This window comes from Centruroides vittatus, unplaced genomic scaffold, assembly GCF_030686945.1.
Source record: "Centruroides vittatus isolate TY-2023 unplaced genomic scaffold, ASM3068694v2 contig_349, whole genome shotgun sequence".
Classification (NCBI taxonomy): domain Eukaryota; kingdom Metazoa; phylum Arthropoda; class Arachnida; order Scorpiones; family Buthidae; genus Centruroides; species Centruroides vittatus.
The window spans coordinates 3,524,905-3,530,840 of NW_027122172.1; the positions used below are offsets into that span (position 1 = coordinate 3,524,905).

At 36.7% G+C, this 5,936-nt stretch overlaps 1 protein-coding gene across 2 annotated transcripts in view; it reads right to left on the reverse strand.

Annotated features, from left to right (window-relative positions):
* The window catches only part of LOC136974437 (aminomethyltransferase, mitochondrial), a 31,378-nt gene that overhangs the window by 25,003 nt on the left and 439 nt on the right, over positions 1–5,936 (reverse strand). The gene's annotated exons all lie outside the window — the stretch shown is intronic.

Genomic DNA, 5,936 nt, shown 5'->3' on the forward strand with positions numbered 1-5,936 from the left:
TCGAATAGTTCCAAGGTGATTTTGAAGTGATTCGAATTGTGGATTGACAGTCAGAGAAAGTCTTGAGAGTTTGAGGAAATAGGTTCCGAGTATATTGAGGTGACGATTAGGATCTCTAGTTATAAGAATGATTGTTATAAGTTAAACTTTTGGTTTTGTCGGATTCCCAAGGGGAATAGAGTTAAGTTAGACATAGTTGAATTGAGTATTGTCGGGTTGATTTTGTTGCATTTCATTGAATAAATTATTGTTTGATTTTTACTAAATATTGTATATAGTTGTTACTAGACGAATAATTAAATCTTTAATTTTGGTTGTTGACAAATCTTGTCGTTATTTAATTCGGTGCACGCTTAAAGTCCAGGCCTGGCACGCTAACGCGAATCCGAGTAAAGTACCCGGTAGGTTAACGGTTGTTTCCGACATGGTAGGGTCGATAATCATTGTAAACTAAAATAGTACTTTACAACTGTTAAAAAGAGATGCCAAAAATCAGTCATGCTAGGAACTAAACTAGAAGTATTACGTCGTATAGAAGCTGGAGAGAAAATTGTTGAAATTTGCAAGGCAATGGGACTTGCGAAATCTACCATTCAAACTATTTGCAATAAAAAAAGAAGACATTAAAACATATTTGCAATCTGCTGCACCTTTAAATGTCTCGAGATTAACACACCGAAGAAACTGGATTATGGAAAAAATGGAAAAATTATTGATTATATGGATTGAGGACAATAACAAACGGAGAATGCCAATGAGTCAAATGACTATCCAGGAAAAAGCTTTAAGTATTTTCGAAAATTTGAAGAATGGAGATACCGATGAATCTGCTGAAGATGTCACATTCCAAGCAAGCTGAGGATGGTTTGAAAAATTTAAAAATAGATTTAATTTGCATAATTTGAAAATTAAAGGTGAAGCAGCTAGCGCTGATGAGGCCGCATCTAAGGAATATTCCAACATTTAATTGGAATTATTGAAAGAGGTGGTTATAAACCTGAACAAGTGTTTAACGTAGATGAAACAGGGCTTTATTGGAAGCGAATGCCTGATTGCACGTACATTTCAAAAACCGAAAAATCTCCGCCTGGTTATAAGGTGTCTAAAGAACAATTAACTTTGCTACTTGGTGCAAATGCAGTGGGCGATTTTAAGCTAAAACCACTTTTAGTATATTTGTCTGAAAATCCAAGGCCTCTTAAAGGACTAAATAAAAATCAATTACCCGTCATATGGAGATCCAACAAGAAAGCTTGGATGACTAAAGCTACTTTTGAGGATTGGTTCAAAAATCACTTTTGTACAGAAGTGAAAAAATATTTGCGAGACAATAACTTCAGCAACAAGGCTTTGCTAATTTTGGATAATGCACCAGGGCATCCTACTAATTTATCCGAACTATCTGAAGATGTCATGATTGAGTACCTTCCGAAAAATACAACAGCTCTGATCCAACCAATGGATCAGGGTGCAATAGCCACTTTTAAGGCATATTACCTACGCCGAACTTTCCGACAACTTATAAGGGAAACCGATGGTAAATCTTTAATTAAAACATTTTGGAAAAACTATAACATCAAGGATGCTGTTGACAGCATCAGTGAATCATGGAAGGAATTAAAATTAACAACAATGAACCATATTTGGAAAAAAATATGGCCAGAATGTGTAAAAAGTACTGATGCAGAAGTTAATTTCCTTCCTGAAATTAGGCAAAACATTTTGGATCTAGCACATGATCTCAGCTTTGAAGGTTTGAACGAACATGATGTGCTTGATCTACTTGAAGCTGATAGGGAATCCCTTTCATATGAGGAACTCATTCAGTTGCAAGCAGAACCAGCATTTGATGAAGAGACAGAGCCTGTTGTATCCAAACAGCTAACATCAAAAAATTTGTCGAAAGCTTTTTCCTATTTCGAACAAGGAATAAACATCCTCCTTGAAAATGATCCTAACGTCGAACGTAGCGCTAAAGTTTCTCGAGAAATTAACTCAGCCATTAGCTGTTATAAATCACTGAAGAACGAAATAGACAAGGCAGCAAGACAAACAACGTTAAACAATTTTTTTAAGCCAGGCCCATCCTTACCAGCAAAAAATGATGACGACAGTGATCTGCAGGTTACCATTTTTTCATCGTCTTCAGATTAAAGCCATTTAAAAAAAAATTACGTATGTATACATACACATATTTTATGTAACATGAAGTTGTTTCATTTTTGTTTATAGATTATTGTTGGTTTTTGGAGTCTGTTATTATTTTATGTACTTGTTATGTATGTATTTTTGATTTAAATGAAATAAAAAGATAAAATGCATTTTGAACGATAAACCATGTTACATATTTAACAAATTTGGAACCGATCCCATTGAATTTGTATGAATTTGTATTAGAAATAATTGATTCCTTATACGGCTTTTCGCTTTGCGGCCAAGTTTCGTGGAACATATCTAGGCCGTAAAGCGAGGTATGGGTGTATTAACTTCATGTGCTCAATATTGTAGTCTTGCTGTTTTCGTTGTAAAAATTAAATCAGATTTCCCTTAATCTTGGACTACTGGGAATTACAATGGGATTGTTAGTTGATGTAATAGTTACGAGGGCTGTTCAGAAAGTTTGCGGCCTCAAATAGAACAACAAACAAAATAATGTTAAAACTTTTTTGTTTTTCAATGTAGTCTCTTTTGTTAGCAATGCACTTATTCCAGCGATGTTCTAGCTTTTTTATGTCATCACAATAGGTCAATTTGTCAAGGTGTGCAAAATACTCGTTCACTTCAGAGATGACTTCGTCATTTGAGTGGAATCTCTTTCCAGCCAAGAAATTCTTTTGATTTGGAAAAAGGTGGAAGTCACTGGGGGCCAAATCAAGTGAGTACGGTGGATGTGGAACTAATTGGAAGTGAAGTTCGTTTATCTTTTGTTCAGTGATTCTGGCAGAATGTGCAGGTGCATTATCGTGGTGGAACAGAACCTTTTTCTTCTTCAAGTGTGGCCTCTTTTCTTTGATTTCTTTCTTCAGTTTTTCCAAAAGTTCACAGTAATAGACAGCATTGATGGTCTTTCCTCTTTCTAGGTAGTCAATAAAGATGATGCCTTTAGCATCCTAAAAAAACCGAGGCCATCACTTTCCCAGCTGATGGAACCGTCTTTGCCTTCTTTGGTGGTGGTGAACTGTGGTGTTTCCATTGCTTCAACTGTTCTTTTGTTTCAGGAGTGCAGTAGTAAATCCACGTTTCGTCAGTAGTCACAAACCAACACAAGAAATTCTGTGGGTTTTTCTGGTAGAAGTCCAAACACTCCTTTGACATCAAAGTGCGAACACGTTTTTGCTCGGCGGTCAGCAGATGCAGCACCCATCTTGCTGAGACTTTCGTCATACCCAAATTTTCAGTTAGGATGTGGTGCATTCGGTTGACAGAGATGCCTGTTGTCTCAGCTATCTCACGTGTTTTTCAAATGGTGATCTGCTAACACCAAATCGTGGACTTTGTCGATATTTTCTTCAGTGACAGCAATTGATGGCCATCTGCTGTGAGGGTCATCTTCCATTCTCTCTCTGCCAGATTTAAAAAGGGCTGTCCATTTTTTCACAGTGGTCTATGAAGGAGCAGACTCTCCTAAAACTTCATCCATGTCAGCTTTGATTTGAGATGGGATCAACCTTTTTTTCGTCAGGTATTTTATGAATGGAGAAGACAGAGATGCATGCGGTCTCTGTCTTCTCCATTCATAAAATACCGCATGCATCTCTGTCTTCTCCATTTTTGACAAAGCATGTGCACACTGACTATCTGCTAAGCTGTCGTGGCAAAACTTTACGATAAATCAAGCGAAAATTGGTATCGTATCTTTAGCAAAGATGGCTGAATTATTCCCGCCAAAAATTAAATTGATCGCAGCACTGCATACAGGCAAGGCTGTGAACTTTCTGAACAGCCCTCGTATACGTTATGGTTTAGGAGTTTCAGATATAATTGTAATGAGAGATGCATCCTTCATAGAGATGGAGGTGGTTCCATTGATTCTGTATATAAGCTTGGTACTGGATGGCATGGTTTGGAACAATCCTGTGCACATGCATATTCCTATATGGTGAATTGGATCAAGCAGGTGTAGTCTTATTGCATTTCCATAGTCTGGTTTTGCTAGTATAAGTGCCTGGTAGATTTTCTGCATGGTTTTCCAGTTAGTTTCCCAAAACATATTGTACAGGGTGGGTTTTCAATATATTCATTACCCATATATACCAGCCCTTTAGGTAGGTAATATGCAGTTTAAATGTAAGAGACTTGTCCAAGATTATACCCAAAAATTTGGTTTCTGTTTAAACTTTTATTTGTATATCTCTGAGCCAGATTGTTGGATCAGGATTTAGTCCTCCAATTCTGCAGAAGTGTATGCAAATTGTTTTTGTTGTTGAGAAAGTAAAACCATTTGACTGTGCCCAGGATTCTAATTTTATTTATTGTCAGTTGTAGCCAGCATTAAATTAGGGTCATAACTTGCTGTTGCACAATGTATTTGTAAGTTGTCAACATACATTGACCCTTTTGTAATGGGTGATATTAGTTTTAACATTTTATTAACTCTTAAAGATAGAGAGTAGTGGTAAGAGGATGGATTCATAGATTCTTGTGTTACTCCTGTTCTTGTCAGAATGTGTTTGATAATGTATTTCCAATTCAAACTTGAAAGGACCAGGGGCCATATTCTGGTCACCGTCTCTCGTCTCTCTCACAAGCCTGTCGATAATTGACTAGTCCAAATGATTAGCCAATCAGTGACAGGCTTGTGAGAGACGAGACCAGAGACGGTGACCAGAATATGGCCCCAATTTTCTTGAAATCCTCCTATAAAAAAATGACAGGTTCCCTCTTAGTCCCATATCATATAGGTCTGTCTGCCACTATGTTGTCCTATGCCTTTTCAATTTCAAAAGACACTGATACCGGATGGTAACAGCAAAGGAATGCCTCCTGAATGTCTGTTTCAAGGAGAAGGAACTGTTCAATTGTTGATTGGTGGTTTGAAAATTTCCCTTTATTGGTGATAGAATAGTATATACCATCAGGTACCATCTGAACCTGGCATTTACCATCATCTCTATAACTTTGCTAAAACAACTTGTTAGGGCTATTGGCCAATAATTTTGTGGATTTGTTACAGATTATATTCATCCTGATGTGTGGTGCAGATATGTAGTCTCACAAAAATATACTAATAAACCCATATTAAAATGTTCCATTAATGTACTAACTTAACCTTAATTTATTCAGGATACATTCATTGACAATTAAATTCAAAATCGTTAATGCAAAAAAGAACTCTTAAAAGTCCCGTGGTGGTTACCACCAGTGGTGTAGCGAACATAACTGGCACCCCCTCCCCCCTCCAGAAACACATATAGTTTGTCTTGAAGATCATTTGGGCCCCCTCTACAAGTGGTGCCCAGTGCATGATAGACCCCCTCACTATGCCACTGGTTACCACCTCGTTTGACAGCACGCGAAACACCGAATAAAACGGCTTGCCGTTTGCCAGCAGCAATTGCAAGTCATCAGAGATTTCGAACGAAGGCACCGAGAGCCATCGGCAGCACGCCGAGATTTCAAATATGCCCATTTGGTCGAGGAACGACAGAATTTGATTTGTTACACAATATTCATTTTCAGACATTCAACACAGTCTGAGTTGATCGTTTTATACATAATTTAATTTTAAATCAAAAATATAATTTTCATATTGTGTCACATACAAATTATGATTAAATCATATAAACACTAATAATATTGAATCATTCATTTTAATCATATTGCTATAATTAAAATGAAAGCAGATGTGATTATATATTAGAAATGGTTTATCAATAAGCTAACTGATAAGAAGTGTTCTTGATGAAAGTAACCTAAATAATTGCTAAATTACTTAC